This window comes from Scyliorhinus torazame, chromosome 4, assembly GCF_047496885.1.
Source record: "Scyliorhinus torazame isolate Kashiwa2021f chromosome 4, sScyTor2.1, whole genome shotgun sequence".
NCBI lineage: Eukaryota > Metazoa > Chordata > Chondrichthyes > Carcharhiniformes > Scyliorhinidae > Scyliorhinus > Scyliorhinus torazame.
The window spans coordinates 47,967,969-47,986,485 of NC_092710.1; the positions used below are offsets into that span (position 1 = coordinate 47,967,969).

General features: G+C 47.1%; 8 non-coding genes across 8 annotated transcripts; all 8 read right to left on the reverse strand.

Annotated features, from left to right (window-relative positions):
• Nucleotides 1-682: 682 nt before the first annotated feature.
• On the reverse strand, nt 683-756 carry trnat-ugu (transfer RNA threonine (anticodon UGU)). The gene has a single exon. It is a non-coding gene; the product is annotated as a tRNA-Thr (tRNA).
• Nucleotides 757-2,347: 1,591 nt separating this feature from the next.
• trnat-ugu (transfer RNA threonine (anticodon UGU)) lies at nt 2,348-2,421 on the reverse strand. Its single transcript has one exon. It is a non-coding gene; the product is annotated as a tRNA-Thr (tRNA).
• A 7,716-nt stretch (nt 2,422-10,137) lies between these two features.
• Nucleotides 10,138-10,210, reverse strand: trnak-uuu (transfer RNA lysine (anticodon UUU)). Its single transcript has one exon. It is a non-coding gene; the product is annotated as a tRNA-Lys (tRNA).
• An 873-nt stretch (nt 10,211-11,083) lies between these two features.
• trnat-ugu (transfer RNA threonine (anticodon UGU)) lies at nt 11,084-11,157 on the reverse strand. The gene has a single exon. It is a non-coding gene; the product is annotated as a tRNA-Thr (tRNA).
• A 1,987-nt stretch (nt 11,158-13,144) lies between these two features.
• On the reverse strand, nt 13,145-13,218 carry trnai-uau (transfer RNA isoleucine (anticodon UAU)). Its single transcript has one exon. It is a non-coding gene; the product is annotated as a tRNA-Ile (tRNA).
• Nucleotides 13,219-13,672: 454 nt separating this feature from the next.
• trnak-uuu (transfer RNA lysine (anticodon UUU)) lies at nt 13,673-13,745 on the reverse strand. Its single transcript has one exon. It is a non-coding gene; the product is annotated as a tRNA-Lys (tRNA).
• A 950-nt stretch (nt 13,746-14,695) lies between these two features.
• On the reverse strand, nt 14,696-14,769 carry trnat-ugu (transfer RNA threonine (anticodon UGU)). The gene has a single exon. It is a non-coding gene; the product is annotated as a tRNA-Thr (tRNA).
• Nucleotides 14,770-15,222: 453 nt separating this feature from the next.
• On the reverse strand, nt 15,223-15,295 carry trnak-uuu (transfer RNA lysine (anticodon UUU)). Its single transcript has one exon. It is a non-coding gene; the product is annotated as a tRNA-Lys (tRNA).
• Between the last annotated feature and the right edge of the window lie 3,222 nt (nt 15,296-18,517).

Below are 18,517 nucleotides of genomic sequence, written 5' to 3' on the forward strand. Positions count from 1 at the left end.
AAAGTTTCAGGGTGTAAATAGATCTGTCAAAGCCACATCTTGATGGAAAACGCCCCATTCTTTATACCGCCCAAATCGTTCTTGCTGACATGCAGCAACATATATCGTCCAATAAAAAGGCAAATTACTGCGGATGTGAAATCTGAAAAAAAACAGGAAATGATGGAAAATCTCAGTGGGTCTGGCAGCATCTGTGAAGAGAGAACCGTGCTCACGTTTCGAGGCTGGGTCACTCTTCATCAGAGTAAATCATTTAATCATTCAATCTTTGCTCACAGACATCGCTGACAGACATTCAAAATGTTCCTACTGGATTTCCTGAGGTCAATCCTGTCGTGCATTCAAAGGAAAATACTGCACATGTTGTGAATCTGCATGAGAAACTAAAAATGATTGGATTAAAGCTCATAAAATTTGAGGATGTCTGTGGAGCCAAAGACAAAGTTAATGTTTCAAATCCGTGTGATCCTTATTCAGAGCTGAAGCGAGGTTACATGCAATGGAGTAGATGAGGAAAATGGAAGTTGCGTGAAAAATGGGAGAGATGGAAGTTTGAATCAAGTTTGACATAAATCAAGGGAAAGCAATCTTGAAGGTCAGTACCACAGAAATGTTGTCAACATTTTCTGTGTTCACCATTAAACATGCTTCACAGTCTACATGCTTTGACCTGAACATATATAGGTACTGCTGAGATTTGAACTCAGGATCTCCTGTTTACAAGACAGGCGCTTTAACCATCTAAGCCACAGCACCAATCTGCACAACAGCTTTGCAAGTGTAGAACAGATTTCAATTGTTTTGATTAAACATCAGTATTGTTGATTTCTCCTGCTGACTTTGAGAGTGCAAATTAAAATATTCATCGGCACTGGGCTTTTGAAACTGAAAAATTGCAGTTATTCTGAAAGTTATTAATTTAAAAGCAGTTCTGCAGGAAAGAAGTATACAAACAGGAAGTATTTTGCGAATTGGGAAGTGATTAAACATGACCAGAAAACTACAGTGGTACAATGCAGGACAAGACCAGGAGAGAGTTTATACATTCACTGAAAATCTAGCAAAAATTCTTGAAAATTCTGGACGGCTGTTGCAATTTGGCAAACACGACATTGTCACGGTTCTTCCACTTTCCATTAAATTCTTTATTTTTATTTCCTACCGTTCATTGGGAAGCAAACGCCTTGAGCCAAAATCAAATCCCTGACAGGGACTTTAACCCTGGACCCTCAGATTAAAAGTCTGATGCTCGACCGACTGAGCTACCAGGGCCCATTATAAAAATGTTCTCATAGCTCACTTCAAAGTCTCATATTGTATCATTTGAATTTCCTTCACTGGTCATTCAGCCTCTCCAGCTCATTTCCCTCGCAAGCAGACCGGAAGCCTCCCTTCGGCTTTCTTTCTCAAATTCTTCAACTTGGACTCGCATTTTAACCAATGACCTGTGATGTGACAACTGTTGTTACCCAGGGACATGCACTGGGACTTCAAGACATTGAAGATTACGTTTAGTTCGCTGAGATATCAGTGGGAAGCTGCAGAGATACAGATTGTATTTTAAGAGAGGGAATAAAGGGTGTCATCTGTTGTTTGTTATGGCAGAGAGTGAACGCAAGTAAGCTCATCTAGTAAAGTAACAAATTATGCAAATCGCAATTTTTCAGGGTGTAAATAGATCTGCAAATGCCACATCTTCATGGAAAACGCCCCATCCTTTATCCCGCCCAAATCGTTCTTGCTGACATGCAGCAACATATATCGTCCAATAAAAAGGCAAATTACTGCGGATGTGAAATCTGAAAAAAAACAGGAAATGATGGAAAATCTCAGTGGGTCTGGCAGCATCTGTGAAGAGAGAACCGAGCTCACGTTTCGAGGCTGGGTCACTCTTCATCAGAGTAAATCATTCAATCATTCAATCTTTGCTCACAGACATCGCTGACAGACATTCAAAATGTTCCTACTGAATTTCCTGAGGTCAATCCTGTCGTGCATTCAAAGGAAAATACTGCACATGTTGTGAATCTGCATGAGAAACTAAAAATGATTGGATTAAAGCTCATAAAATTTGAGGATGTCTGTGGAGCCAGACACAAAGTTAATGTTTCAAATCCGTGTGATCCTTATTCAGAGCTGAAGCGAGGTTACATGCAATGGAGTAGATGAGGAAAATGGAAGTTGCATGAAAAACGGGAGATTATGGAAATTTGAATCAAGTTTGACATAAAACAAGCGAAAACAATCTTGAAGGTCAGTACCATAGAAATGTTGTCAACATTATCAGTGTTCACCGTTAAACAAGGAGCATTCTTCACAGGATACATGCTTTGACCTGAATGTATAAAGGTACTGCTGAGATTTGAACTCAGGATCTCCTGTTTACAATACAGGCGCTTTAACCATCTAAGCCACAGCACCAATCTGCAAGACAACTTTGCAAGTGTAGAACAGATTTCAATTGTTTTGATTAAATTTTGTATTGTTGATATCTCCTGCTGACTTTGAGTGTGCAAACTAAAATATTCATCGGCACTGGGCTTTTGAAACTGAAAAATTGCAGTTATTTCTGAAAGTTATTAATTTAAAAGAAGTTCTGCAGGAAAGGAGCATACAAACAGGAAATATTTTGCGAATTGGGAAGTGATTAAACATGGCCAGAAAACTACAGTGGTATAATGCAGGACAAGACCAGGAGAGAGTTTATACATTCACTGAAAATCTAGCAAGAATTCTTGAAAATTCTGGACGGCTGTTGCAATTTGGCAAACACGACGTTGTCACGGTTCTTCCACTTTCCATAAAGCATCCTGCATTCTTTATTTTTAATTCCTACCGTTCATTGGGAAGCAAACGCCTTGAGCCAAAATCAAAACCCTGAGAGGGACTTGAACCCTGGACCCTCAGATTAAAAGTCTGACGCTCTTCCGACTGAGGTACCAGGGCCCAATATAAAAACATTCTCATAGTTCACTTCAAAGTCTCATATTGTATCTTTTGAATTTCCTTCACTGGTCATTCAGACTCTCCAGCTCATTTCCCTCGCAAGCAGACCGGCAGCCTCCCTTTGGCTTTCTTTCTCAAATTCTTCAACTTGGACTCGCATTTTACCAATGACCTGTGATGTGACAACTGTTGTTACCCAGGGACATGCACTGGGACTTCAAGACATTGAAGATTACGTTTAGTTCGCTGAGATATCAGTGGGAAGCTGCAGAGATACAGATTGTATTTTGAGAGAGGGAATAAAGGGTGTCATCTGTTGTTTGTTGTGGCAGAGAGTGAACGCAAGTAAGCTCATCTAGTAAAGTAGCAAATTATGCAAATCGCAAAGTTTCAGGGTGTAAATAGATCTGTCAACGCCTCATCTTCATGGAAAACGCCCAATAATTTATCCCGCCCGAATCGTTCTTGCTGACATGCAGCAACATATATCGTCCAATAAAAAAGCAAATTACTGCGGATGTGAAATCTGAATTAAAATAGGAAATGATGGAAAATCTCAGTGGGTCTGGCAGCATCTGTGAAGAGAGAACCGAGCTAACGCTTCGAGGCTGGGTCACTCTTCATCAGAGTAAATCATTTAATCGTTCAATCTTTGCTCACAGACATCGCTGACAGACATTCAAAATGTTCCTACTGGATTTCCTGAGGTCAATCCTGTCGTGCATTCAAAGGAAAATACTGCACATGTTGTGAATCTGCATGAGAAACTAAAAATGATTGGATTAAAGCTCATAAAATTTGAGGATGTCTGTGGAGCCAGACACAGAGTTAATGTTTCAAATCCGTGTGATCCTTATTCAGAGCTGAAGCGAGGTTACATGCAATGGAGTAGATGAGGAAAATGGAAGTTGCGTGAATAATGGGAGATATGGAAGTTTGACATAAAGCAAAGGAAAACAATCTTGAAGGTCAGTACCTCAGAAATGTTGTCAACATTTTCTGTGATCACCATTAGATGAGGAGGATTTTTCACAGGCTACATGCTTTCATCTGAACAGGTAAAGGTACAGTTGAGATTAGAACTCAGAATCTCCTGTTTATAAGACAGGCGCTTTAACCATCTGAGCCACAGCACCAACCTGCAAAACACATTTGCATGTGTAGAACAGATTTCAATTGTTTTGATTAAACATCAGTATTGTTGATTTCTCCTGCTGACTTTGAGAGTGTGTGGTAGTATGTATTGGGGGTCATGTGGGACTGGAAGCCCTAATATCATTGGCTGACAGATCCCGGGTCCTGGTTGGCCGTTGACCTCATACTCCGCCCTGAAGGCGAAGTATAAGAAGCCGGTGCCTTCCCCCGCAGGCCAGTTTACTATCGGGCTGCTGGGGAACAGACACGCTAAATAAAGCCTCATCGACTTCACTCTATTTGTCTCACGGAGTCTTTGTGCGCCACAATTTATTAAGCGTGCCTAAAAAGGACTATGGAGCTCAGGATCATTCCAGAATGCCTGAGGATCTGCCCCCACGCAGTGAATGCGGCAGCAGCCTTCAAACACTGGCAGACTTGCTTTGAGGCCTACATCACATCGACCACAGGCCGCGTCTCAGACGAACAAAAACTGCAGGTCCTGCACTCGAGGGTGAGCACGGAGATTTTCACCCTCATTGAAGACACCCGCGATTTCCAGACGGCCTTCACAGCACTGAGAAGTCTCTATGTTCGCCCAGTTAACCAAATCTACGCTCGCTACCAGCTCGCGACAAGACGGCAAGCTCCCGGAGAATCGATGGACGAGTTCTACGCCGTGCTGCTGATTTTGGGACGAGCCTGCAGCTGCCCGTCGGTGAACGCAAACGAACACATGGACATGTTAATGCGCGATGCTTTTGTTGCAGGTATGCAATCCTCCCAAATCCGCCAAAGACTTCTAGAAAAAGAGTCACTAGGACTCTCAGAGGCACGGGCCCTGGCAGCCTCGCTGGACGTAGCCGCGCGTAATACCCGCGCCTACGGCCCCGACCGCGCGGCAGGCCATTGGGCCCCGTACGTACCCGCCGCGGCAAACCCCCTACCCCCCCCCCCCCGGACACCCCACAGGCTTGCGCAGTCCAAACGCCGAGTCGCACCGGGGGCGCCCGCTGTTATTTCTGCGGCCAGGCGAAGCACCCCCGACAACGCTGTCCGGCCCGCGCAGCCATCTGCAAAAGCTGCGGGAAAAAGGGCCAGTATGCGGTGGTGTGCCGATCCCGCGTGGCCGCCGCCGTCCCGGGAGAACAGGGAGCCCTACAGGCAGTCTATGCCTCCCAACCCCCCCAGCACGCCATGTGCGACCCGCAGGCGCCGCCATTTTGGGTCCCGATCACCGCGGCCCCGGGAGATCTGGGAGCCCTGCACGCCGCCTACGCTCCCCAACCCCCCTCCCCGCAGCCCATGTACGACCCGCCGCCGGCGCTCCCGATTTGGGTGCCGGCCAACACTCTCCACGGAGAGGAGGGGGTTTTTCGCATCCCTAACGCCACCCTCACCCCCGTCCCGCGCCCCACGCCTGACCCGCCGGCGCCACCTACCTTGACCCCGACCATCGCTGTCCCCGGCGAGGGAGCTCCGCGCGATGCCAGCGCTCGCGGCCCCACGCCTGACCCGCCGGCGCCGCCGACCTGGGCCCTCACGCCCGTCCCGCGCCCCACGACTGACCCGCCGGAGCCGCCGACCTGGGCCCTCACCCCCGTCCCGCGCCCCACGCCTGACCCGCCGGCCTGGGCCCCGACCACCGCTGTCCCCGGCGAGGGAGCTCCGCGCGGTGCCAGCGCTCGCGGCCCACGACTGACCCGCCGGCGCCGCCGACCTGGGCCCTCACCCCCGTCCCGCGCCCCACGCCTGACCCGCCAGCGCCGCCGACCTGGGCCCTCACCCCCGTCCCGCGCCCCACGCCTGACCCGCCAGCGCCGCCGACCTGGGCCCTCACCCCCGTCCCGCGCCCCACGCCTGACCCGCCAGCGCCGCCGACCTGGGCCCTCACCCCCGTCCCGCGCCCCATGCCTGACCCGCCAGCGCCGCCGACCTGGGCCCTCACCCCCGTCCCGCGCCCCACGCCTGACCCGCCGGCAATACAACTTACCTGGACCCCGATCTCCGTCCCCGGCGAGGGACCTCCTCACGGTCCCAGCGCTCGCAGTACTGACCCGCCGGCCTTGGCCCCGACCACCGCTGTCCCCGGAGAGGGAGCTCCGTGCGGTCCTAGCGCCCGCGGCCCTGGCGCTCGCAGCCAAGGAACTCCGCGCGGTCCTAGCGCCCGCGGCCCGGGCGCTCGCAATGCAGGAACTCCGCGCGGTCCTAGCGCACCCCAGACCCCCCCAGCACTCAATGTGCGACCCGCAGACGCCGCCATTTTGGGTCCCGACCACCACGAGGGGAGGAGGGGCCCCGCCATCTTGGACCGCCCCCGACCTGTACGACGCATGGGGCGGCCATTTTGTCCACCCCCGACGCCATCTTGTGACCCCTCAGCTACGGGCGAGGTATGGGGGTGGCCATTTTGTCCATCCCCGACGCCATCTTGGACGGCAACAACGGACCCCACCCCACTATTACAACCACGGCTCGCTTCGGTTACACTCGATCAGGCTCGGCCCAGGACTCTCCAGACGACGACGACAACGGTCCTAATTAACGGCCACGAGACGCCATGCCTAGTCAACTCCGGGAGCACCGAAAGTTTTATACATCCCGACACGGTAAGACGCTGTTCCTTAACTACCTTCCCCAGCGCACAAAAGATTTGCCTAGCTGCAGGATCCCACTCCGTACAGATCCAGGGATTCTGCATAGTTACCCTAACGGTACAGGGGAGGGAATTCAAAAACTACAAACTTAACGTCCTTCCCCAACTCTGTGTCCCCACCTTGCTGGGCTTAGACTTCCAATGTAACCTACAGAGCCTTACGTTTAAATTCGGCGGCCCCATACCCCCACTCACTATCTGCGGCCTCGCCACCCTCAAGGTGCAACCCCCGTCCTTGTTTGCGAACCTCACCCCGGATTGCAAACCCGTCGCCACTAGGAGCAGACGGTACAGCGCCCAGGACCGGACCTTCATTCGCTCCGAAGTCCAGCGGCTACTAAAGGAGGGCATAATCCAGGCCAGCAATAGTCCCTGGAGAGCGCAGGTGGTAGTAGTGAAGACAGGGGAGAAACAAAGGATGGTCATTGACTATAGCCAGACCATCAACAGGTACACACAACTAGACGCGTACCCTCTCCCCCGCATATCCGACATGGTCAATCGGATTGCCCAGTATAAAGTCTTCTCCACCGTGGACCTCAAGTCCGCCTACCATCAGCTCCCCATCCGCCCAAGTGACCGCAGGTACACAGCCTTCGAGGCAGACGGGCGATTATACCACTTCCTAAGGGTCCCTTTTGGCGTCACAAACGGCGTCTCGGTCTTCCAACGGGAAATGGACCGAATGGTTGATCAACATGGGTTACGGGCCACGTTCCCGTACCTCGACAATGTAACCATCTGCGGCCACGATCAGCAGGACCACGACGCCAACCTCCAAAAGTTCCTCCAGACCGCCAAAGCCTTGAACCTCACGTACAACGAGGACAAGTGCTTTTTTAGCACCGATCGGCTAGCCATTCTGGGCTACATAGTGCGCAATGGGATAATAGGCCCCGACCCCGAACGTATGCGCGCACTCATGGAATTTCCCCTCCCGCACTGCCCAAAAGCCCTGAAACGCTGCCTGGGGTTCTTTTCATACTACGCCCAGTGGGTCCCCCAGTACGCAGACAAGGCCTGCCCCCTAATACAGACCACGACTTTCCCGCTGTCGACAGAGGCTTGCCAGGCTTTCAGCCGCATCAAAGCGGACATCGCAAAGGCCACGATGCGCGCCATCGACGAGTCCCTCCCCTTCCAGGTCGAGAGCGACGCCTCTGACGTAGCTCTAGCGGCTACCCTTAACCAAGCGGGCAGACCCGTGGCCTTCTTCTCCCGAACCCTCCACGCCTCAGAAATCCGCCACTCCTCAGTGGAAAAGGAAGCCCAAGCCATAGTGGAAGCTGTGCGACATTGGAGGCATTACCTGGCCGGCAGGAGATTCACTCTCCTCACTGACCAACGGTCGGTAGCCTTCATGTTCGATAATGCACAGCGGGGCAAGATCAAGAACGACAAGATCTTGCGGTGGAGGATCGAACTCTCCACCTTCAACTATGAGATCTTGTACCGGCCCGGAAAGCTGAACGAGCCGTCTGATGCCCTATCCCACGGGACATGTGCCAACGCACAAATTGACCGCCTCCAAGCCCTCCACGAGGACCTCTGCCACCCGGAGGTCACTCGGTTTTACCACTTCATCAAGTCCCGCAATCTCCCATACTCCTTAGAGGAGGTTCGTACAGTCACAAGAGACTGCCACATCTGCGCAGAATGCAAACCGCATTTTTTCAGGCCAGATGGAGCGCACCTGATTAAGGCTTCCCGTCCCTTTGAACGCCTCAGTCTCGATTTCAAAGGGCCCCTCCCCTCCACCGACCGCAACGCGTATTTCCTTAATGTAGTGGACGAATACTCCCGCTTCCCTTTTGCCATTCCCTGCTCCGACATGACCGCGGCCACAGTCATTAAAGCCCTGAACAGCATATTCACACTGTTCGGTTACCCAGCATACATCCACAGCGACAGGGGGTCCTCTTTCATGAATGACGAGCTGCGCCAGTTCCTGCTCAGCAAGGGTATAGCTTCAAGCAGGACGACCAGCTACAACCCCCGGGGGAACGGGCAAGTAGAAAGGGAGAACGGCACGGTCTGGAAGGCCGTCCTACTGGCCCTACGGTCCAGGGATCTCCCAGTTTCACGGTGGCAGGAGGTCCTCCCGGACGCTCTCCATTCCATCCGGTCGTTATTATGTACGAGCACTAATCAAACGCCTCACGAGCGTCTCCTTGTCTTCCCTAGGAGGTCCTCCTCTGGAACGTCGCTGCCGACCTGGCTGGCGGCCCCAGGACCCATCCTGCTCCGAAAGCACGTACGGGCACATAAGGCGGACCCGTTGGTCGAAAGGGTTCACCTCCTCCACGCAAACCCCCAGTACGCCTACGTGGAGTACCCCGACGGCCGACAGGACACGGTCTCCATGCGGGATCTGGCGCCCGCCGGCACCACGCACACCCCCCCGGCACCATCAACCCAACCGCCCCCCCTTCCTGCCACCGCCGCACCCCGCGACCGCCCCCTTCCCAGGAGGATCAGTCCCCCTCCCCTTTGCACCGACAGCTGAAACCGTGCGGCTCCCGGAGGCGACAACGCTGGTACAAGCACCACCACCACCGCCGGGGCCGAGGCGATCGACACGGACGACCAGACCGCCCGACCGACTCGTGGCGTCGATGTAAAACAAATCTGGACTGTTCAATGAACATTTGTTTTTCCTATACCCTCTATAAATAGTTGTAACAGGACGATACTGTCCAGTACTGTACTACCATGTAACTGTTCTCTCCTCCCAGGACCAGTACTGTAAACCCTTACCACCATACGAAGCATCACCCCGCCGGGTTCATTTTTGACAAGGGGTGAATGTGGTAGTATGTATTGGGGGTCATGTGGGACTGAAAGCCCTAATGTCATTGGCTGACAGATCCCGGGTCCTGGTTGGCCGTTGACCTCATACTCCGCCCTGAAGGCGAAGTATAAGAAGCCGGTGCCTTCCCCCGCATGCCAGTTTTCTATCGGGCTGCTGGGGAACAGACACGCTTAATAAAGCCTCATCGACTTCACTCTATTTGTCTCACGGAGTCTATGTGCGCCACAGAGTGCAGACTAAAATATTCATCGGCACTGGGCTTTTGAAACTGTAAAAATTGCAGTTATTTCTGAAAGTTATTAATTTAAAAGCAGTTCTGCAGGAAAGAAGTATACAAACAGGAAATATTTTGTGAATTGGGAAGTGATTAAACATGGCCAGAAAACTACAGTGGTATAATGCTGGATAAGACCAGGAGAGAGTTTTTACATTCACTGAAAATCTAGCAAAAATTCTTGAAAATTCTGGACGGCTCTTGCAATTTGGCAAGCACGACGTTGTCACGGTTCTTCCACTTTCCAGAAAGCATCCTGCATTCTTTATTTTTATTTCCGTTCATTGGGAAGCAAACGCCTTGAGCCAAAATCAAAGCCCTGACAGGAACTTGAACCCTGGACCCTCAGATTAAAAGTCTGATGCTCCACCGACTGAGCTACCAGGGCCCATTGCGCAAATGTTTTCATAGGTCACTTCAAAGTCTCATATTGTATCTCTTGAATTTCCTTCACTGGTCATTCAGCCTCTCCAGCTCATTTCCCTCGCAAGCAGACCGGCAGCCTCCCTTCGGCTTTCTTTCTCAAATTCTTCAGCTTGGACTCGCATTTTACCAATGACCTGTGATGTGACAACTGTTGTTACCCAGGGACATGCACTGGGACTTCAAGACATTGAAGATTACGGTTAGTTCGCTGAGATATCAGTGGGAAGCTGCAGAGATACAGATTATATTTTGAGAGAGGGAATAAAGGGTGTCATCTGTTGTTTGTTGTGGCAGAGTGTGAACGCAAGTAAGCTCATCGAGTAAAGTAGCAAATTATGCAAATCGCAAAGTTTCAGGGTGTAAATAGATCTGTCAACGCCACATCTTCATGGAAAATGCCCAACAATTTATCCCGCCCAAATCGTTCTTGCTAACATGCAGCAACATATATCGTCCAATAAAAAGGCAAATTACTGCGGATGTGAAATCTGAATTAAAACAGGAAATGATGGAAAATCTCAGTGGGTCTGGCAGCATCTGTGAAGAGAGAACCGAGCTAACGTTTCGAAGTTGGGTCACACTTCATCAGAGTAAATCATTTAATCATTCAATCTTTGCTCACAGACATCGCTGACAGACATTCAAAATGTTGGTACTGGGAAAATGGAAGTTGCGTGAAAAATGGGAGATATGGAAGTTTGAATCAAGTTTGACATAAAACAAGCGAAAACAATTTTGAAGGTCAGTACCACAGAAATGATGTCAACATTTTCTGTGTTCACCATTAAACAAGGAGCATGCTTCACAGAATACATACTTCGACCTGAATGTATTTAGGTACTGCTGAGATTTGAACTCAGGATCTCCTGTTTACAAGACAGGCGCTTTAACCATCTAAGCCACAGCACCAATCTGCAAAGAAGCTTTGCAAGTGTAGAACAGATTTCAATTGTTTTGATTAAACATCAGTATTGTTGATTTCTCCTTCTGACTTTGAGAGTGCAAATTAAAATATTCATCGGCACTGGGCTTTTGAAACTGTAAAAATTGCAGTTATTCTGAAAGTTATTCATTTAAAAGCAGTTCTGCAGGAAAGAAGTATACAAACAGGAAATATTTTACGAATTGGGAAGTGATTAAACATGGCCAGAAAACTACAATGGTATAATGCAGGACAAGACCAGGAGAGAGTTTATACATTCACTGAAAATCTAGCAAAAATTCTTGAAAATTCTGGACGGCTGTTGCAATTTGGCAAACACGACGTTGTCACGGTTCTTCCACTTTCCATAAAGCATCCTGCGTTCTTTATTTTTATTTCCGACCGTTCATTGGGAAGCAAACGCCTTGAGCCAACCGAATTAACTCACAAATGAAGTTGAACCATTTATAGTTTTAAATGTCCCATCAACAATATAGCCTACCCCAGCCGAATTAACTCACAAATGAAATCCCATCAATTAAAATGCTAATCCCCAGACTGACCTGTGATTTCGTCGAGGCGGTCTTTCTGTGCCAACCGCGAGTGACCAGACTAATCAGACGATAAGAAGAGGGGAACAATCAATGTGCGGTCATTTTCCAGTTCTACATTGAGGGCCCTCGTTCCCCATCCTCCTATTCATAATCAGTCTAATTCTGATTTTGCAGTTGAAACCAGGATCGCCCTGAGAAATCCAGGTTTTCGGCACCAAATGTTGAATCCCAAATTTCTTTTTCCGTCAGTCTGGCCTCAATAAAAGTCGAGATGGATTTGCAGGTATAACATTAGTTATTTTATTCAGCTTGCAAGCTACCTAGCCCACAGTGATACAGATAACATGTTGCTCTCTGCAGCCCCGGGAGCTAAGTGAATGTCCCACACAAAGAGATCAGTACTGATACATTCAAATGGCATCAAGTTTCACATACTCGACACCCATAGGTCATCCTATGTCCCTCCTGACTTGTTTGATCTATTCTGATTGGCTCACTTCCAATCCCTTCCTCCGGCCCCTATCAATGCAGCATCACTCTCATAGACACACCTCTTCCTGCTTTTTTCCATGCGGTCTAAAACCTTTGTCTCTACTTGCCAGAATCAAAGTGGCTTATTTCTACATTACATTAACTAATATCTCTAAAGTAACTATTTTATATCACATTCGTCACAAGCAGACCGGCAGCCTCCCTTTGGTTTCCTTTCCCAAATTCTTCAACTTGGACTCGCATTTTACCAATGACATGTGATGTGACAACTGTTGTTGCGCAGGGACATGCACTGGGACTTCAAGACATTGAAGATTATGTTTAGTTCGCTGAGATATGAGTGGGAAGCTGCAGAGATACAGATTGTATTTTAAGAGAGGGAATAAAGGGTGTCATCTGGTGTTTGTTGTGGCAGAGAGTGAACGCAAGTAAGCTCATCTAGTAAAGTAACAAATTATGCAAATCGCAAATTTCAGGGTGTAAATAAATCTGTCAACGCCACATCTTCATGGAAAACGCCCCATCCTTTATCCCGCCCAAATCGTTCTTGCTGACATGCAGCAACATATATCGTCCAATAAAAAGGCAAATTACTGCACATGTTGTGAATGTGCATGAGAAACTAAAAATGATTGGATTAAAGCTCATAAAATTTGAGGATGTCTGTGGAGCCAGACACAAAGTTAATGTTTCAAATCCATGTGATCCTTATTCAGAGATGAAGCGAGGTTACATGCAATGGAGTAGATGAGGAAAATGGAAGTTGCGTGAAAAATGGGAGATATGGAAGTTTGAATCAAGTTTGACATAAAACAAGCGAAAACAATTTTGAAGGTCAGTACCACAGAAATGATGTCAACGTTTTCTGTATTCACCATTAAATGAGAAGCATTCTTCACAGGCTACATGCTTTGACCAGAATGTATAAAGGCACCACTGAGATTTGAACTCAGGATCTCCTGTTTATAAGACAGGTGCTTTAACCATCTAAGCCACAGCACCAATCTGTAAAGAAACTTTGCAAGTGTAGAACAGATTTCAATTGTTTTGATTAAACATCAGTATTGTTGATTTCTCCTGCTGACTTTGAGAGTGCAAACTAAAATATTCATCAGCACTGGCCTTTTGAAACTGTAAAAATTGCAGTTATTTCTGAATGTTATTAATTTAAAAGCAGTTCTGCAGGAAAGAAGTATACAAACAGGAAATATTTTGCGAATTGGGAAGTGATTAAACATGGCCAGAAAACTACAATGGTATAATGCTGGATAAGACCAGGAGAGAGTTTAAACATCAACTGAAAATCTAGCAAAAATTCTTGAAAATTCTGGACGGCTGTTGCAATTTGGCAAACACGACGTTGTCACGGTTCTTCCACTTTCCATCAAGCATCCTGCATTCTTTATTTTTATTTCCTACCGTTCATTGGGAAGCAAATGCCTTGAGCCAAAATCAAAGCCCTGACAGGGACTTGAACCCTGGACCCTCAGATTAAAAGTCTGATGCTCTACCGACTGAGCTACCAGGGCCCATTTAAAAAGCGTTCTCACAGCTCACTTCAAAGTCTCATATTGTATCTTTTGAATTTCCTTCACTGGTCATTCAGCCTCTCCAGCTCATTTCCCTCGCAAGCAGACCGGCAGCCTCCCTTCGGCTTTCTTTCTCAAATTCTTCAACGTGGACTCGCATTTTACCAATGACCTGTGATGTGACAACTGTTGTTACCCAGGGACATGCACTGGGACTTCAAGACATTGAAGATTACGGTTAGTTCGCTGAGATATCAGTGGGAAGCTGCAGAGATACAGATTGTATTTTGAGAGAGGGAATAAAGCGTGTCATCTGTTGTTTGTTGTGGCAGAGTGTGAACGCAAGTAAGCTCATCGAGTAAAGTAGCAAATTATGCAAATCGCAAAGTTTCAGGGTGTAAATAGGTCTGTCAATGCCACATCTTCATGGAAAACGCCCCATCCTTTATCCCGCCCAAATCGTTCTTGCTGACATGCAGCAACATATATCGTCCAATAAAAAGGCAAATTACTGCAGATGTGAAATCTGAAAAAAAACAGGAAATGATGGAAAATCTCAGTGGGTCTGGCAGCATCTGTGAAGAGAGAACCGAGCTAACGTTTCGAGGCTGGGTCACTCTTCATCAGAGTAAATCTGTGAATCTGCATGAGAAACTAAAAATGATTGGATTAAAGCTCATCAAATTTGAGGACGTCTGTGGAACCAGACACAAAGTTAATGTTTCAAATCCGTGTGATCCTTATTCAGAGCTGAAGCGAGGTTACATGCAATGGAGTAGATGAGGAAAATGGAAGTTGCGTGAAAAATGGGAGATATGGAAGTTTGAATCAAGTTTGACATAAAACAAGCTTGAAGGTCAGTCCCACAGAATTGATGTCAACATTTTCTGTGTTCACCATTAAATGAAGAGCATTCTTCACAGGTTACATGCTCTGACCTAAATGTACAACGGTATTGCTGAGATTTGAACTCAGGATCTCCTGTTTACAAGACAGGCGCTTTAACCATCTAAGCCACAGCACCAATCTGCAAGTCAACTTTGCAAGTGTAGAGCAGATTTCAATTGTTTTGATTAAACATCAGTATTGTTGATTTCTCCTGCTGACTTTGAGAGTGCAAATTAAAATATTCATCGGCATTGGGCTTTTGAAACTGTAAAAATTGCAGTTATTCTGAAAGTTATTAATTTAAAAGCAGTTATGCTGGAAAGAAGTATACAAACAGGAAATATTTTGTGAATTGGGAAGTGATTAAACATTGCCAGATTACTACAGTGGTATAATGCTGGATAAGACCAGGAGAGAGTTTTTACATCAACTGAAAATCTAGCAAAAATTCTTTAAAATTCTGGACGGCTGTTGCAATTTGGCAAACACGACGTTGTCACGGTTCTTCCACTTTCCATAAAGCATCCTGCATTTTTCATTTTTATTTCCTGCCGTTCATTGGGAAGCAAACGCCTTGAGCCATAATCAAAACCCTGACAGGGACTTGAACACTGGACCCTCAGATTAAAAGTCAGAAGCTCTACCGACTGAGCTATCAGGGCCCATTATGAAAATATTTTCATAGCTCACTTCAAAGTCTCATATTGTATCTTTTGAATTTCCTTCACTGGTAATTCAGCCTCTCCAGCTCATTTCCCTCGCAAGCAAACCGGCAGCCTCCCTTTGGTTTCCTTTCTCAAATTCTTCAAATTTCACTCGCATTTTACCCGACCAGTGGAAACAATCTGCCCGCATCTATCCTTTCTATTCCCTTCATAATTTTATATGTCTCAATAAGATCCCCCCCGCATCCTTCTAAACTCCAATGATTACAGTCCCAGTCTACTCAACCTCTCATCATAATCCAATCCCCTCAACTCTGGGATCAACCTAGTGAATCTGCTCTGCACTCCCTCCAGTGCCAATATGTCCTTTCTCAGGTAAGGAGCACAAAACTGAACACAATACTCCAGATGCGGCCTCACCAGCACCCTATACAATTGCAGCATAACCTCACTAGTCTTGAACTCCATCCCTCTAGCAATGAAAGACAAAACTCGATTAGCCTTCTTAATCACCTGTTGCACCTGCACACCAACTTTTTGCGACTGGTGCACCAGCACACCCAGGTCCCAATGCACAGCAGCATGTTTTAACATCTTACCGTTTAAATAATAATCCATTCTGCTCTTATTCCTCCCAAAATGGATTGCCTCACACTTGGCAACATTGAATTCCATCTGCCAGACCTAGCCCATTCACCTAACCTATCCAAATCCTTCTGCACACTTCCGGTATCCTCTGCCCTTTTTGCTTTACCACTCATCTTAGTGTCTGCAAACTTTGACACATTGCACTTGGTCCCCAACTCTAAATTGTCTATGTAAATTGTGAACAACTGCGGGCCCAACACTGATCCTTGAGGGAACCCACTAGTTACAGGTTGCCAACCAGAGAAACACCAATTTATCCCCACTCTCTGCTTTCTGTTAGTTAACCAATCCGCTACCCATGCTACCACTTTACCCTCAATGCCATGCATCTTTAGTTTATGCAGCAACCTTTTGTGTGGCACCTTGTCAAAAGCTTTCTGGAAATCCAGATATACCACATCCATTGGCTCCCCGTTATCTACTGCACTGGTAACGTCCTCAAAAAATTCTACCAAATTAGTCAGACACGACCTACCCTTTGTGAACCCATGCTGCGTCTGCCCAATGGGACAATTTCCCTCCAGGTGCCCCGCTATTTCCTCCTTAATGATAGATTCCAGCATTTTCCCTGCAACCGAAGTTTAGCTTACCGGCCTATAATTACCCACTTTCTGCCGACCTCCTTTTTTAAACAGTGGTGTCACGTTTGCTACTTTCCTATCCTCTGGGACCACCCCAGAGTCTAGTGAATTTTGATAAATTATCACTAGTGCGTTTACGATTTCCCTAGCCATCTCTTTTAACACTCTGGGATGCATCCCATCAGGGCCAGGAGACTTGTCTACCTTTAGCCCCATTAGCTTGCCCAATACTGCCTCCTTAGTGATTACAATCCTCTCAAGGTCCTCACCTATCATATCCTTATTTCCATCAGTCACTGGCATGTTATTTGTGTCCTCCACTGTGAAGACTGACCCAAAAAACCTGTTCAGCTCCTCAGCCATTTCCCCGTCTCCTATTATTAAATCTCCCTTCTCATCTTCCAAAGGACCAATATTTACCTTAGCGACTCTTTTTTGTTTTAGATATTTGTAGAAGCTTTTACTATCTGCTTTTATGTTCTGAGCCAGTTTACTTTCACAGTCTACCTTACTCTTCTTTATGGCTTTTTTATAGCTTTCTGTTGTCCCCTAAAGACTACCCAGTCCTCTAGTCTCCCACTAAATTTTGCCACTTTGTATGTTTTTTCCTTCAATTTGATACTCTCCTTCACCTCCTTAGATATCCACGGTCGATTTTTCCCCTTTCTACCGTCTTTCTTTCTTGTTGGTATGAACCTTTTCTGAACACTGTGAAAGATTGCACGGAAGGTTCTCCACTGTTCCTCAACTGCTTCACCATGACGTCTTTGCTCCCAGTCTACCTTAGCTAGTTCTTCTCTCATCCCATTGTAATCGCCTTTGTTTAAGCACAAAACACTAGTGTTTGATTTTACCTTGTCATCCTCCAACTGTATTTTAAATTCCACCATATTGTGGTCGCTCCTTCCAAGAGGATCCCGAACTATAAGATCATTAATCAATCCTGCCTCATTACACAGGACCATATCTAGGACCGCTTGTTCCCTTGTAGGTTCCATTACATACTGTTCCAGGAAATTATCCCGGGCACATTCTATAAACTCCTCCTGAAGGCTGCCTTTACCAACCTGGTTAAACCAATCAATATGCAGATGAAAATCTCCCATGATAACCACTGTACCATTTCTACATGCATCCGTTATTTCTTTGCTTATTGCCTGCCCTACCATTCTGTTACTATTTGGTGGCCTATAGACTACTCCTATCAGTGACCTTTTCGCCTTACTATTCCTGATTTCCACCCAAATTGATTCAACCTTGTCCTCCATAGCACCAATATCATCCCTTACTATTGCCCGGATGCCATCCTTAAGCAACAAAGCTACACCACCGCCCTTACCGTCCATTCTATCCTTTCGTATAGTCTGATACCCTTGGATATTTAACTCCCAGTCGTGACCATCTTTTAACCATGTTTCAGTAATGGCCACTAAATCATAGTCATTCACGATGATTTGTGCCATCAACTCATTTACCTTATTTCGTATACTACGAGCATTCAGATAAAGTACACTTATGCTGTTTTTTATGTTTTTGTTCTGAATCCTAACACCTTGATCAGCAACTTATCGCAATTTATTTTTCCTCTTCCCCTTTCTCCTAATTCTCCTTGTCTTTGAACCCATATCTCTACAAAATAACCTGTCACGTAACCTGCTGCCTTGATCTTCATTAACCATTATACTGTCCATAGCTTTACACTTCCCTTCCCCCCAACTTGCTAGTTTAAAGTCCTTGTGACCAACCTATTTATCCTATTCGCTAGAACACTGGTACCAGAATGGTTCAGGTGAAGACCGTCCCAACGGTACAGGTCCCTCCTGCCCCAGTACTGATTCCAATGCCCCATGAAATGGAATCCCTCTTTCCCGCACCACTCCTTTAGCCACGTGTTAACTTCTCTAATTTTCTCAACCCTCTGCCAATTGGCACGTGGCTCGGGTAGTAATCCAGAGATTATAACCCTGGAGGACCTGCTCTTTAATTTAGT